Consider the following 17,318-nt stretch of genomic DNA (forward strand, 5'->3'; position numbering starts at 1 on the left):
ATTAAAAACACACAACAAGGTTGTAAAACCCAACAATGTTCTGTTAATGAGTTCTAATGAAAGCAGCAAAATGTGAAGTATCTACAATAAAAAGGACATACGGTGGTTTACAGCCAGTTATGGTGATAGGATAAAGCCTGAAATGTTGACAAGCTGTGTCCGTCACAGCTAAACACAAAATCATACATTATTATCTCCCAGTCTGTTTGGTTTGGGGTCATACCTCCGACCATACTGGTCCGTTGGCTGGAGGCATTAGTTTGGGTTTTTAAATAAGCAACTTGTTTGAACAAAGTGCGACCCGGAGGCAGTCTGACCATCTGGTTGTGCTGTAGGATTATGGATCAGCCACTGCTTGCGGATCACGAAACTGAAGCTGGGATGGCCCATTTGGCTGTGTACATACTGTTAAACCTGCTGCTCTGGCTCATTTCATCAAAGCTGATAATTATGTGTTGAGTCATTTTAATTCAAAATGTCTCAGGTTTGCACATTTGTGGAGTCAACATTATGGAGACTCTAAGCACCATTTGGGGTGGGCTGAACACAGAGTGACAACAATCAACAAGGCTCCGAGCTGTCCAACACTTTGTTGTTTCATACTGAGATTATTTACATAACATTTTATTTATATAGCACGTTTCTAGACAGAGTCACAAAGTGCTGCACATAAGATAACAAGTCATAAAAAGGTAAAACAGACAATATGAAACAGGCAAAAATTATCCAAAAGCAGTTTTAAAAAGGTGAGTTTTGAGGGCTTTTTTAATAACAACTACTGAGTCCCCAGTTCTTAAGGTTTGGAGGGGGAGGCCCACAGTGGCAAAATCAGCCTTAGCTCTCATCTTGGTCTGTTTAATAGCAAGTAAGTCCTGATCAGATGACCTCAGGGACCTGCTGGGGAAATGGGCTGTAGCAGATCAGAGATGTAGGCTGGTGCCAGTCCATGCAGAGCTCTACAAGTCAAGACCAGGATCTTAAAATGGACTCTCAGTCATCTTTAAAGCACCGACGCTGTCACGTGAATTTCAGGGTTGAGGTGCCAACACAACCGAGTTCGGACCTTTTTAAATCTTCTGACTGTGCAGACACAAGAAGAACAACAATACAAACAGATGGGTAACACAAACCGAAATCCAGGAGAACATATCAAGCACAAGGAGATCAACCAGGTGTTATAGACAAACTGAGAACTGGCAGGGCGAGACTAGAAACACACAGGAATAAAAAATGAAAATCCAACCAGCAAATCTCGCCACCTGTCAGCTGTCTGGGAAACGATGCAACTAGATGTAAAAACTAGATGCATAGGACACAAGTTAAATGTGATTAGGAAACTAGTTGACTGAAGAAGACTTCAAACATTAGCTGTCAGGTAGAAAATTATTTAATTATTTATATTGTGTGTGTGTGTGTGTTGTTTCAACCTCAAACCTTTCTTTTGTTTAATAAAACCACAGAGCTTTATCAGCCAGTGTTGCAGATGAAGACCTTGACTGTCCTGCTAAGTGTTTTTACCGCCTCCTCTCAACCACTAAACACAACTCGACGTTACAGCACCAAACACAGCTGCTTCACACCTTTCACCTTTCAGTATATACACAGTATATTACAGTACTATAATCTCATCCGTGTTTGGAGGGCAGGCTCACGGTCTGCTTGTGTGCATAAATGTGCCTGTGGCAAACACATTCAAACAGCCATTCTGGACAGGTGAAATATGCTGACGTAGTGTAACGCTGCAGAAACTGCCACTGTCGGTGCAGAACAAATGGCACACTTAGCATCAGCTTCCATGTCACAATACTGGGATCAGATATTGATGACAGGCTGCTTTGCCCTCTCAGGAGACTCTTTCTGCCTCGAGCTGTTTGTCAGTACAATTTAAACCCTGCATCTCTACCTGTCCAAATGTCTCTCTGAAAGCTCAGTGTGTCCATTGGCTTCCAGTGTTGCACTACTTATCACCTAAATTGTTTTCATTCATCCACTGTGACCGTCTACGTAAATGTCTGGAAACACAGCATCATTAATATATCCGTATAAATCTGTGTGTCTGTTTTTCATCTATCACAACAATGTTTATTCACCACAGGTTCTCAATGGGGTTCAGATCAGGTGAACAAGGTGGCCATGTCATTAGTTTTTCTTCTTTTATACCCTTTCTTGCCAGCCACGCTGTGGAGTACTTGGATGCGTGTGATGGAGCATTGTCCTGCATGAAAATCATGTTTTTCTTGAAGGATGCAGACTTCTTCCTGTACCACTGCTTGAAGAAGGTGTCTTCCAGAAACTGGCAGTAGGACTGGGAGTTGAGCTTGACTCCATCCTCAACCCGAAAAGGCCCCACAAGCTCATCTTTGATGATACCAGCCCAAACCAGTACTCCACCTCCACCTTGCTGGCGTCTGAGTCGGACTGGAGCTCTCTGCCCTTTACCAATCCAGCCACGGGCCCATCCATCTGGCCCATCAAGACTCACTCTCATTTCATCAGTCCATAAAACCTTAGAAAAACCAGTCTTGAGATATTTCTTGGCCCAGTCTTGATGTTTCAGCTTGTGTGTCTTGTTCAGTGTGGTCGTCTTTCAGCCTTTCTTACCTTGGCCATGTCTCTGAGTATTGCACACCTTGTGCTTTTGGGCACTCCAGTGATGTTGCAGCTCTGAAATATGGCCAAACTGGTGGCAAGTGGCATCTTGGCAGCTGCACGCTTGACTTTTCTCAGTTCATGGGCAGTTATTTTGCGCCTTGGTTTTTCCATACGCTTCTTGCAACCCTGTTGACTATTTTGAATGAAACGCTTGATTGTTCGATGATCACGCTTCAGAAGCTTTGCAATTTTGAGACTGCTGCATCCCTCTGCAAGATATCTCACTATTTTTGACTTTTCTGAGCCTGTCAAGTCCTTCTTTTGACCCATTTTGCCAAAGGAAAGGACGTTGCATAATAATTATGCACACCTGATATATGGTGTTGATGTCATTAGACCACACCCCTTCTCATTACAGAGATGCACATCACCTAATATGCTTAATTGGTAGTAGGCTTTCGAGCCTATACAGCTTGGAGTAAGACAACATGCATGAAGAGGATGATGTGGACAAAATACTCATTTGCCTAATAATTCTGCACTCCCTGTATATATGCATGATGTGTGTTAGGATGGTTATGTTCTTTGTTGCTTGATTGTTAAAACTCGGTAGAACAATTTAATACAAAAATAAATAAAATAAATAAAAATCATATTCTGATGCCCAGGGCTCATCTGAGGATTAATTTTGAACTGTCAGTGTTATTTCCATTTGCACAATAAAAACGAGTGTGCATCCCAGGAAAGAGAAATGTCTGCGCAAAACTTTGGTTGATCAGTGCAGCAGCTGGTTGAGATAGTAAGTGGAAATTTTACAAGCCTGATTTTTCTGGTTTCCTTACATATGTGAACCCATTTGTACATTAAACTGATCCATAAATCTGATAGATTTGCGCATAGTATTTGACTAGATGTGGGGTTCCTCAATGGTGAAAACATTTCCAACAGTAGGGTCTTTTAATGTCAGGGTTACTCTGAATAATCTACACACATTACTATCAGCTGTTTTTTACTGGAACTGCTGTCCAATGAAAATGCTGCTCCTCCGTATTAGTGCAGTGTTGTGTAATGTTCATGGTTTATCTTATTTTCCAACAGTTAGCATCACTGAACAGTACTATCATGCAGAGTCACGGAGCGCTGGGAGGAAGTAAGACAACAAATGTTTTGTAATTTTGGTGACCTATCCCTTTAAAGTGTGATTTTGTCTTGCCTTCTATAAAGTCTGGGCATCTACCCAAGCATTGGCATTGCTTCAGATCAACCTTGTCTGAGGCTGACTTGCAGAACTCCCAAGTAATGTTGAAGGCAATGTCACTAGTACTTCGGTGTCTTAGAAAATGTTATCCATCATATTTACCTCTTCTCTTCCATCGCATGTTCTTTCTATCCTGCTCCTAGCCACCACTAAAGTACTGCTTCCTCCTTTCTCTCATCTTTATCCTCAAGACATTTAGTCATTATTTCATATCTTTAACTAATTTCATTCTTCCTTTATCTTTCCCTTCCTCTTTTCTACCACTGGGTTCTCTTTTCTCCCTTCTTGTGTCTTTCACATGCTTGCTTTCTCTCTGTTCCTCCCCATTTCCCTCCCTACCTCTCCTGCCCTCATCTCCTCTTTTTATTCTCCTCTCGTTTAGCTCCCACCCTCTTTCTGTCCTTTCTGTTTTTGGCTATCCTGCTTTCTCTTCACCTGTCTTTTACCTTTACTCCTCTCCTTTTTTTATGACAGTTTTTATAAACACCCACTAAAAGCCTTCGTTGCAGGCTGCTGTTAGATCCGCACTGTTCAGCCTAATTCACCTTGAGTGGAAAAAGGCTTTTACTGGCTGCCATTCTGTCTGTGTGCGTGCATGAGAAGAATGTGATAGCACATTCTGGGGGACAGCCCAACATTCCTAAGCCTTGACTGACAATGTCAGACAAAATTGCGGCGGAAAACCGGGAAAAGTTACATTATACAAACTGGAAAACAGGAATGTGAATGAATAACTACATCCCATGTGTTGGCTTTTTTTAAATCATACTGGAACAAGCAAAGATGATATTTTTGAACTTCAAGCCCCCAAAGATACACATAGTTAGCTTTATTGTATAATAATTAAGTGTGCCTATGCCAAGAGGCACACTTATTACTATTCGTCGGATTTATTATTCTTATTAAGTGTGCCTATTATTATTATTATTTTCCTTTTTCCACCTAAAATAGGTTCACATATATTATATCATTTTGTGCGGCTGGATCTGGAATGGTGTGCTATGATTTTGGTGTTTATGACTTTTATAGTTTTTTAAATATTAATATTTTAGTGCAAATTTTCCCGCGCTTATGTACCGCACAGTTTTGAGACAAGGGTTACATATGTTATATCATTTTGTGCGGCTGGGTCTGGACTAGTATGCTATGACTTTTGGTGTTTATGACTTTTATAGTTTTTTAAATATTTAGATTTTAGTGCCAATTTTTGCCCATTTCTAGGCCCATGAGAAAGATTCAACTTTTGGCCCCATAGAAACAAATTTCAAACTTCATTTGTTGGCTCTCTCTAGTGGTATGCCGGGAGTAGTACGGCCTGTCTACCCGTTTTTGGATTACCGTAATGACGACAATATCAACGGCGCGCACAGCGTCGCTGCTTTCAGGAACCATTGGAATTTTTAAGGTTGCGCGAACCATTGAATAGTTACGGTAACCGCAAGGGCGTATGCTTGGTGGAAAACTCCATATCCCACAATTCATAGCACACCTCTGCCGAGTAAAACAATGGCGGCTACCTCTTTGTTTTATATATGTCTTTTATTAGTGTTTCTAGGTCACAAAATAAACTTTTAAGATATTTTCAGGCGAGAATATAGGTGTGTAAACTTCAAATAGCTGCTCGTTTTATCAAGACATCCCATATTAGCAAGTTCCCTTACGTGTTGCTGCTAGCCGGCTAGGTAGCTAGCGCGGCTAGCAACCCTTCGCTAAAAAGCACCCGGGCTTCGCTTACAGTGAGGCGGCTCTAACTCCTTTCACCCCCCCGATCGCACGCAAACAGTCTGTGTTTCAGTGGACTTATATTTCGTTTATATGGGCCGATGATGCTGGTCGATGTGGGAAAAATAACTGAGTTGTTAGATGGGGCTAACGTGGAGCTACAACATAGGGCAGCTAGCCACCGGTGTATGTCTCTTTCCCCTCGTATGCGGGGAAAGAGAGATAAGCGGCCGCTGATGACCGGTGGTGGCTAACGCGGAGCTCAATCATGGATAAGGGAAACCAAAGGCAGGAGAAGCAGGCGGCTGCCGGTGTTCCAGATCTACTGGCGTTTAGATCAACTGCTGTTGGTCGAACAGATGTGTGGCAGTCTTGCGTTTCAGGAGCTGCTACCGACAAACCAGCAAAAAAACGCCAAATGTGTCATCTGTGACACTTGTGAGGTTATCTCAAACACACTCCGTCAGTCTTGATGCTGTTGAACAACAAAATGTTTAAAATGTGGCGAGTTTCCCATACGGTAAAAAAATATATTTTGAAATATATTTTGAAATATATTTCAAAATATACAAAAATTGGCCAAAAAATATATGCGCTAAAATACATTTCAAAATATATAAATATATTTTGAAATGTATTTTAGCGCATATATTTTTTGGCCAATTTTTGTATATTTTGAAATGTATTTCAAAATATATTTTTTGAAATACATTTCAAAATATATAAATATATTTTGAAATGTATTTTAGCGCATATATTTTTTGGCCAATTTTTGTATATTTTGAAATATATTTCAAAATATAATTGAAAATTAATTAAAAATCTTTCAAAAATATATTTTACCCTTCATATATTTCAGTCGAAGAAAACACATTCACATGTAACAACTGAAAATCTTTATTTGATATCTAAAACAAACACAGCATATAAATCAAGCTAGGAACATACATTATACAACTTTATTTTCATAACATTCTTAAAAATTGTAAAATTTTTAAAAAATAAAAATTATATATATATATATATATATATATATATATATATATATATACACACACACACACACACACACACACACACACACACACACATATATATATATACATACATTTTACTATACAAAATGCAACTGCAACAAACACTTATAAGTAACGATACTGTGAATTTGATGTGAACTGCTATTAACACAATAAAAATGTGATCACTCAAAGATGTTTACTGATCAATAACAAGCAGAGGAATACACACACACATATATATATATATATAGATATATATATGTGGGTGTGTACGAACATAAAACATATTTAAAATGTAACTTTTTTTTTCTTTTCCAACAGTCTGAGTTCCCCCAGCTTTGAATTGACTGCAATCCCCAAAGCCCCTCTGGATACATTGGGGAACCTCTTCCTTACCGCCACTGTAACAAACAAAAGTCACAGTTCTAGTACTTTTATCAGAGTTAAAATAAAAACATGATTTAAATTAGCTAGCTTCATTTAGCAAACAGATATTTCCGTTTATAGAGATACAGATATATTTTCCACATAATTTTACCTTTTTTTTCCCCCTCGATGGAAAGTCTATCCAGTTCACATTACAGTAATACTAACACCCCTTTTGGTCATCTATCCTTACTCTCCATCATTCAATCTGTTGACCTTCTTTGTCTGAGTCCAACCACTTCAATGCTTCATCACCTATCTGTGCAATTTTTATTGTTGCAAAGTGAGTTACTTGTGCAGTATGCAATTTTAGATACACAGTCTTCACTTACTATATATGGCTGTCATGGTTTCTTTATCAAGGGCAGTTCTTCGCTCTGCGCCGATGTCTGTTTTGCTGTGTCCTCCTATAAAAAGCATTAACATTTGAGTGTCTGGCTAGTTAAATTTCCAAAAATCTGATCTTTGTTCATCTAAACATTTGAACTACAGTATTATGCTTTTTGGTAAAGAAACTGGTGACAGAGAAGTAGGCTTTTTAAAGTACTATTAGCTAACCATTTGAACTGACTTTCAAAGCTGATTACCTTTTAAATTGCTGTGGATCAAAACCTCCAGTGGGAAGGCGGCCATTAGAAGAACACGCACCATTGAACCTGAAAATAACAAAAACAAACAAAAAACAGAACAATATATAGATACTGTTTATATAGGGTAATAAATCTCTTCTGAAGCAATATAGTTCATTTTGGGTGAAAAACAAAACATTCCTCTAAAATATATATACTGACATCAGCAATCAACATCATGATTGTAATTATTTCCTTTTTAGTACATCTACTGCTGTTTGCATGTGTCAAGCACTACGACTGTATCTATGCATATAAATTCACCATATATATCCAGCAAAAATGTTTTGTTATAGTCAAAAGGAAAACAAACAAAGGCATTCAATCAGAGGTGAGAAATTAATTGGGAATATGAATTATAGGTGAACTATTCTTTACCTACTAGCAATCAAGCTTCTTTAACCAAGAAGCTTGAAATATTTGAATGTAAAATAAAATAAATAAATAAATAAATAATAATAAAAATAACATGATGTAATTAAAATGCACAACTTACATTAAGGAAATCTGCATTTGTATCCACAGGCTAAAAGTAAAACAGTAAATGTGTTAGTGATAGTACAGGTATTTGTAAAAAAAAAAAAAAAAAGAGGCAGTAACTGTGACGCTTCTAGTGGGATGCTAAATGCAGAGATTTATATTTACAGTATAATACTGCATGTACGGGTAACTGTGTTGTGAACTGTAACTGAATATTAGAGAATCTCAGAGAAATTAAATGTATTTATTTTTTGAATTTATCAATCATAAAACCGTCTGTTTTGAAGGCCTGTTACGATAGCGACTTTTTGTTGGTCGGTATATTGCCCCATAAACAATTGCGACAAGTTATGTCATTGTCATTTTAAGACCATTTTATGTCTTTGAATGTATAATCATAATATAACACCATAATAATGCAAGATCTACACACTTTCAATTGACAAACCAACATCTAATTCTTAAAGTATTTAGATCATTGAAATTAGGAATCAAAATATTAGATACCTTAAAAACTTGAATAAATAGTAAATTTTCTAACAAATAGAAAACAATGTTATTTAATGTTATTGTTATGTTATCATTATATTTTATTTTTGTAAATATAATGGCGGATAAATTACATCATCAACAATTATTGAGGTCATGTACATGTATTGTGTGTTAAGTCGATATATCGATTATTGTGATAGGCCTACTGTTTTGGTATCATAACGAGCTTGTCAAACATGCATGACCACTAAACAATGTCTAAGCAGTAGTATTGGTCTGAATGACAACAAACATAACTAGTGTTTTGGAAAATCTGTTAGAAAACAGTTATTTCAATAATTATGATTAGCATGTGACACAGACACCGCATAAAAAACTACAACAACAAATACTTACTTTAGGAGGATGGGGGAGGGCAGCATGAGGTTGAGACTTTGACATCTGTAAAAAACAAATTCATGTATTACAAACAAGTCACTTAAAAATACATTAATGTGGCAGACTGTTCCCTGTTCAGATGCAGTGTATAAGTACAATCAGGGCTGTCACAACAATGGGGTGGGGCCAAGTGGCTGCAACCCTAGGTACAATGTGCAGGTATATATAATTACATATAATATATGTGAATAAAGCAAGAATCTGTTTAGGTTAGTCACTGTGCTGACTGATGCTTGCTAGGTTTATATGATTGCAAACTGCACAAAAACAACAACAGCAACAACATTAATGACAATGACAAACAAAATTACTTACATTTATGTAAATCTCACATTAGGAAGATCTGCATTCGATTTCATGGGCTGAAATAAATAGGCAGAAACATTACTGCTAAAAAAATAAAAAACAAAAACTCTAAAAAGCCTAAAAATGACTTAAAAAGCAAGGAAATGTGGAACATTGTAATTAGCGAACATTAATAAAGCATAACTGTTCTTTGTTTCTAACCTTGGTAAGTACTCTGTAGCCAGAAGGAGAGGTAGGATTTCTGTGAAAGCCAAATTAAATGTGAATAGGCTTTGATAGTTATTGAGAAGGCAGAATAATAAGAAAAGGCAAAAGTACGTCACAATATAATTAATTAAGTTACATATTTTGATTACCAAATTATGGAAGCGTGGAGCTGCCACCCAGGCAAAAGAAAAATAGAGCTGTATCACGTTATGACGTGAAATGTTTATTGTTCTAACATTATGCTTTTCATGTTTGTATAATATAATATCACGTTATTATAATATACATAATTGTCACGTTCGCACAATATTGTACGGACGTGATAATTATGTACATTTTTCGTACAATGTTGTTCAAACATGTTGTTCAAACATGATAGTATATTGTTAGAACGATAAACTTTTCACGTTATAACGTGATATACTTATATTTCTCTTTTGCCTGGGTGGCAGCTCTACGCTTCCGTTCCAAATACACGAGAATAAAGTAATATTATATGGGAAAAGGCACCTGCTAGCTTGATGATGGAGGCTTCTTAGACTGGCCACCCGCCTTGGCTTCTTGTCGCCACTCCACGAAATAAAGGTCCGTTTCCTCCATGCCGGCTAATTATTCATCCTCATTAAAATCTCGTATATGTTCAGTTGGCAGAATTGAGAATTTTACATCTTCCAACCACTTAATTAACGCGAACATAATCGGCTTGTTTCTTCCCGTCTCCTGTATCCGGCCGTTCCTCTCGCTGTCAGATTTCGCGCCTCAGAGACGTCGTTATTTTTCAAAAAAAAAAAAGAAGAAAGAAAGAAAGAAAGAAACAGCAACAACTACTAAAGAGAGTTTTTGCACGTTCATTGCACATTTGTGGGAATGTTTAAATATTTAATTTTTATTAATTACTTTTCATTATATCTTTATTTTTTAAACCACCGTGGCAATGCGCATGCGCATACACTCCTGCACGCAAAGGGCTTTGGAGTTGACGTAATGTCGCAATGCATTGTGGGAGCGCAGCACCATCTTGGCAGGTCACGAATCAAAACAAGATTGCTACGAACCATTCTGAAACGTAGCTCAAAAGAAAATGACGGTATAGAGACAGATTCTGTCCAGATGCAAAGAGACGGTACTTGATTGTTAAAATGTGGACCCGTATGAAATATAGCCGTGGAGTAGAAACCCTGAAGACCAAACCGCTATTGACTTAGCATGATCTACTCTCATACCTTGTCTGTGGAGTCAGAGCATACACGGCGCACCAATTTCGCAATTATAAATCTCTGGAGGCGCACATCCAATTCACCAAGGACTGGGTACAAGATTTGGCTATTTTTAAGCCTCCACGTTGTGAGTACGCCGTCATTCAAGCAAAGGTAAGTCAGCTTGAGTACTGCGAGTAAAATGCGTTTGATTCCCCCCAGCATTCAAATTAGTGCTAGCAAAAATTCATTCGTGAGGGGGAAATTACAGTGAGAACATGTAGAGGCTCTGTTAGAGGGATAACATAGTGAGTTCAGTGCATTGATGTGACATTGTCCTGAAGGATTTAGTTATTCTTTATGGTTAAAGAAATTGCCCTAATTAATTCATATTTATTATAAATAATCCTAATTACACATCTTGCTTCCTTGTTTGTGTCCTGTGTCACTAAAAATACATTCTGTTTTAGTTTTATACATTGATTAATGACCTGCAGAATCTGCTTGTCATATTAGGTGTCCATAGTTGTCACTTAAAGTCGAACTTTATGTTTTCTCCCTCTTGAAAGTGATTACATCCTTGCATTACATACTTTAGATTCATTTTTTGCTGATAGGTTTCTAAAAAGAAACATGCAGATTTAGAATATAACATGCAGCGTTCTATAGATGGATACATAAAAACACTTTATTTGTTACATTTATGATAAATGGATTTGAAAGTAAATAAAACACATTTGTGTCGGACTTGGCTTATTAAAGTTCTTGTCTTTAAATGAACTTTGTCTGTGTGTGTTTTAGGTCCTGCACTCTTAAAGACTGAATTGCAGCATTGCAGCCACAGGTCATTGTGAGCATCACAGGGAAGGTTGAAGCCGCCCACTGCAGCTGTATGGCTAGAGTCGTGGAGACTTGCAGCCATGTCACTGCTCTTCTGTTTAATGTAGAAGCAACAGTGAGGATCTGTGGCACAAGGACTGTTACAGATGAACCTGCATACTGGGTTTTGCTGGGTAATATGACCAAGATACAGCCAGAGGTTGGCCATAAGATAGACTTCTCCTCTTCAGCTGCCCAAAAAAAAGGTTCTTGATCAAAACATAAACAGACCATTCGTTGTGACAGGTAAAAGAAGCCATCCTCAAAAAAGAAAGGTTCCACCTGCTACTGTGGAGGAGTTGGATCAACTGATGGGACAATATTTTTCCAAGCATAGTTCTGTTCTGAATAACCCATAATGTTTTAATTTAGGGGGCCATGTAAATACTTTGCATTTACTGAATATGTACTTACTAAATACCACTGTTCAAAAGTTGAATAAAGAAACAAAGAAATGTTTGCCTATTTTTAATTAAAAGCACTTTGTCGAACATCACATCAGTTACAATGTAGAAAAAATGTTATGTATAGTTTACAAATGACAAAATGTTCACATAAAATCATGACAGCATTTGTATAATATCACCCACTACTAGCATTCTGTAATTTACTGTCTCTTTTGAAAACTTATCACTACATAAACAGCACAAGACTTAAAAGTATTTAACAAGAGCATTTTTCCCTGGTTTTACTACCACACTGGGGCACATGTTCACCAAAACGCAGCAAACCTTTGCCATCTTATCCAGGAAGGTCACCTTTTTACCCTCACATGGAAGAAGTAATCTGATTGGCATGGTGGTATGTAGCATGTAGTTTGAAGCAGGGATTTCGTAGTGCCCCATGTGTAGTGTTGGAACCCAGTCAGGATTTGTTTCATTCATTTCATAGGCTGGTTTGTTGCAATAATGCCAAATAATTAGCAACTCTATAAATAGAAGGTAGTTCTGCATGTTTGTTCTAAGTTTGTGCTATTGAAAATAAAATTAACAGGCTATAAATAATAATATGAACTTATTTAGAACTTACCTGAATGAAAATACTGGAGCACACCAACAGATATCTGTGGCTGGTAGAGAACTGAATATCAGCTCGTCTCACAGCTGCTATCCAGGCTAGACGCCTTCTTTTGGTAACATCCAACACATAAGCTCCCTCATGATGTTTCCAGGTGAGGAAACAATGAAAAGAGAGCCTGTTTTCAAGCTTATTCCTTTGTCGGTAGTGCAATCTAACATTACAACCGACCGCACAGCAAGCATTTGTTTGGCCTGCTAATATGGCGCCTTGACCAAAAATCCTGGCTACGCCCCATCCCATAAGATCACGCTCCAGAGCCCTATTAACGTACGGATCTAGAAAGAAGACGCTGCATTTTTAACTCTGAGGGAGGTGGAGAATGAGCCTATTTCCAAAACAGTGGAGTGTGTTCCTTTAAGTACTAAATTGTATATATTGTCAAAAACTAAAGTGTACATAGCAGTTGTTGTATCTTGTTTACTGTATCACTGACAGATAATTTCAAAGTCAATGAATGCTACATTATAGTGAGATATTGTGTAATGTGAAATACTGTAAGCAAATGAATAAACAACCTAATTCGTGATAGACCTTTGACTCTGTTTTGTTTGAATCCAACTGTTTTTTGCAGATGTGCATAAAACATGTTACTTTTAGTATTGTTATCATTATCATCATTATTGCACTAAATATATTTTAAATAAAGGATACTTTGATATACATTCTACTGTAAGGTTGGAAATGTATTTTCTTCACCCTAAAATATGTTTTGAAATGTATTTTGGTTTGAAAGAAATATATTTTCAATTTCAAAAATATATTTTTTTGGAGCATCACAAATACAAAATATATTTACCATATATTTGAAATATATTTTGGCCAGGAAAAATGTATTTTTTTACCGTATGGGTTACCTGGTGATATCCTCATTCGCGACGCGATCGCGAAAACAGCAAACAATTAACACCACGCCGATGTTGTTCACAGGACAGCAAGAGTAAACGATCGGGAGACTCTTGTCGTCGTTATCGTTCCCCTCGCACGTTTTATTTCTCCGGTTTCAGCGTTTTTGCTTCACAACTAAAGTGAGCAGTTTACTTTGTGCACTAACATGGACTAGAGTCAACCAGCGCCACCTCTGGCCAAGTGCCACAGCCTACTAGTGATGGGTCGTTCGCGAACGAAATGGCTCTTAGAGCCGGCTCTTTGACGTGAACGACGCGAGCCGGCTCCTTATCGCGAGCCGTCACGTGGGTTTTTTTTTTTTTTCTTTCTCTCAGCCTCTCTCTCGCACTTTTTTTCCGCTTCACTCTGCACGCGAGCCTTGTGCTTTACGCTGGGCAGAGGGGGGAGGGGCGGTAGTTACACTCAGTAGCACAGGAACAGAGCCAGAGAGAGAGAAAGAGAGGCAGGGACAACAACATTAGAAAGGTATAGTAATCATCCACAACTATTTTCGGTTGCAGATGATAAAGGATTGAGAAAGTTTATTCATGCAGGTCCATATGACAGAGAATATGCATGTTCTTTTAGTTTTCATATTATAATTTATATTTAATTGTGTTGTGGTTTGCAGTGTTTTGTGTTCTTTTCACTTTAAATTTGTGAAAGGAAAAAGCTGAAAATTTAAATAGTTAAAACTTGAAATGTGAATAGTTGATTTTTGTATTATATGATTTATTTATTACATTTTATGTGGAGTGAATAAATAAAAGTATATTTACGGTGGCCCCTAGAGACAAAGCACATACAAACTTCAAATCACGTACGAACTCTGAAGCATGTACAAACTCCAAAACACGTAAAAACACGTACAAACTCCAAAACACGTAAAAACTCCAAAACACGTAAAAACACGTACAAACTCCGAAGCACGTAAAAACTCAGAAGCATATAAAAACTCAGAAGCACATAAAAACTCAAAACACGTACAAAAGACAACAGAAGTGCTCCAGGATGCTGGGCGCAGTGTTGAGCCTTTGTTATCTTGTGGCTACACAAGCCAGCAAGTACCAACGACCGGATTTGGTGTGTGGTAATAACAGGTAAATGAACTTTTTTTTAAATTATTTGAATATATATATGAGTGCCTGTGTATAAATACACAAACAATACACACATGCTTTCAATTGTGTAATTTAAGTGATCTAGTAGCTCTGCTTTGGAAGTTCAGTTCATGCTAGAAATGTGTTTTGGAGTTTGTACGTGTTTTGTCTCTAGGGGCCACCGCATATATTTATATATAAACATATATAAATAAAACCACTTTTTACGTTAGTAATTCCTTTTGTGCATAATTTTATATTATTGTTAATAATAAATTAATTAAAGCAACAAAACAACCTGAAGAGCCGGTTCGGAGCCGAAAGAGCCGGCTCTTTTTAGTGAGCCGAACCGAAAGAGCCGGATCTCTAAAAAGAGCCGGAAATCCCATCACTACAGCCTACAGCCAGATCAACCTGTGACACACATCTGCACCACGTTTGATTTCGTTTCTTGCACAACACATTTGTACCTTTCAATTGTGTGTGTTTGTGCGTCATGCAAATAAACCTTTGAAAAGAATGAAATGACACTAATATTTCACTAGTGTTGTAACATCACATGTCGTTAGCCTAGTCTGTCTGTGTCTTTTCTCTGAGAAAAAAACATTTTAGAGTTTGTTGTTATATACAGTCTGTATAAATGTGGTTAATCTAATAAACATTTGTAAGGAGATGGCAGTTACTGTGAATGTACAGCAGGTGAATAGTAATAAACAGTCAGACAATGACTCTGACAATCTCATTCAATCTTGCAGACTGAATGCACCTTCTGTGGAAAGTGGTACCACACAGTGTGTGTGGACTTCCCCTGTGCAGAAGGTGACTACAAATGTTGTGGGTGCTAAATAAACAGTAAAAAGTGATCCCTGTTGTCTTTGCTTACTGATTGTTTTTAGTGTTGACAATCCACATTGCTGCCATTGCATCTTTCAACATGTTTGTGGGTAGATTTGGATGTACCAGGGGTAAGTGCAGCCACTCAGCCTCTACTCAATGTCATCATAGCAGCAGGTGAAGATGTGTCACAAGTTAATCTAGTAGTGGGCTATGGTATTTGGCCACAGGTGGCAGCAGTGGACTGACCTCCATTTGAAACTGCTCCAGCTGCTGTGTGATAGTGGATCTGCTACAAATTGAAGATCATAGGCAAGTTTTGGAAATGAACCCTTGTATTATGTTGAAGAACAAAAAAATGACATTAATTTTGTTGCGGGTCATTTAGATCCGTACTGTGTAAATCCACTCAGAATTGTTCAAAAACTGCAATGAAATAATAGCAACTTTATTTCCCATCAGATAAACATGTAGAACACAGACATACAACAGTTAGACTTTCCATAACTATTTTAGGAACAATTTGGTTTTTCGTTCTTACAAACACATTTCCTTTGAACTTGCCCAACGTTCTCAGTTTTTCAATGCTCAACATTTTCAATTTTGTCCACATGATGGACAGAATGTAACTGTGTGCTTTCTGCAGATGTACTTCTTGCATTTCTCACAAAACGTGCTTGTTTTAAAACAGGAATCTTCCTAACTAAGATTTAAAACAAAAGATTGCGTCTCCTCCAGTCTCACAAACAGATGACAAACCAAGCGACACACCTGAGTCACTGACTTTATATATAACTACCAACTCTCCAGCCATGTTGATGAATTGCCTATATTGGCTGGAAATATTAATTTCCAGGGAAAGGACACAGGCAGACGATGCTTACAGGATATGATGTGACAACACTAATGAAATATTGATGTGTCATATTTGTCCAAGGTGTATTTCATTGTTATGGGAAAAGAGAATATTAAAATCATGATGACCAATTGGAGTGGTGATTTCTATGACTTTGTGTATATAATTTGGAATTTTGTACAAATGTAGGCCAATAAGGAATATATGATATCATTTCATTCTTTTCAAAGGTTTATTTGCATGATTCACAAACAGACACAATTGAAAGGTACAAATGTGTTGTGCAAGAAATGAAATCAAACGTGGTGCAGATGTGTGTCACAGGTTGATCTGGCTGTAGGCTGTGGCACTTGGCCAGAGGTGGCGCTGGTTGACTCGAGTCCATGTTAGTGCACAAAGTAAACTGCTCGCTTTAGTTGTGAAGCAAAAACGCTGAAACCGGAGAAATAAAACGTGCGAGGGGAACGATAACGACGACAAGAGTCTCCCGATCGTTTACTCTTGCTGTCCTGTGAACAACATCGGCGTGGTGTTAATTGTTTGCTGTTTTCGCGATCGCGAATGAGGATATCACCAGGTAAACTCGCCACATTTTAAACATTTTGTTGTTCAACAGCATCAAGACTGACGGAGTGTGTTTGAGATAACCTCACAAGTGTCACAGGTGACACATTTGGCGTTTTTTTGCTGGTTTGTCGGTAGCAGCTCCTGAAACGCAAGACTGCCACACATCTGTTCGACCAACGCCAGTTGATCTAAACGCCAGTAGATCTGGAACACCGGTCGGAGCGTGAGGTGAACTGAATTTCAGGTAAGAAGTTATGAACTGCACTCTATTTGGGTCAGATATAAACCGAGTTTAGGTGTAGTTTATTTTCGTTGTGCTGACAGTTACAATAACTCGTTCTGTGTGCTAGCT

General features: G+C 37.8%; 1 long non-coding RNA gene across 1 annotated transcript in view; it reads right to left on the reverse strand.

The window, feature by feature from the left end:
• Positions 1 to 6,292: 6,292 nt before the first annotated feature.
• The window catches only part of LOC309688180, a 143,307-nt gene continuing 132,281 nt past the window's right edge, over positions 6,293 to 17,318 (reverse strand). The window contains exons 2-9 of the long non-coding RNA XR_014270975.1: positions 10,080 to 15,107; positions 9,564 to 9,603; positions 9,372 to 9,418; positions 9,015 to 9,059; positions 8,143 to 8,172; positions 7,605 to 7,673; positions 7,350 to 7,424; positions 6,293 to 6,992 (exon numbers count right to left, since the gene is read on the reverse strand). This is a non-coding gene — a long non-coding RNA (uncharacterized lncRNA). The remainder of the gene's footprint in view (positions 6,993 to 7,349; positions 7,425 to 7,604; positions 7,674 to 8,142; positions 8,173 to 9,014; positions 9,060 to 9,371; positions 9,419 to 9,563; positions 9,604 to 10,079; positions 15,108 to 17,318) is intronic.

Source organism: Aulonocara stuartgranti (assembly GCF_965226115.1).
Source record: "Aulonocara stuartgranti genome assembly, chromosome: 2".
Taxonomy (NCBI): Eukaryota; Metazoa; Chordata; class Actinopteri; order Cichliformes; family Cichlidae; genus Aulonocara; species Aulonocara stuartgranti.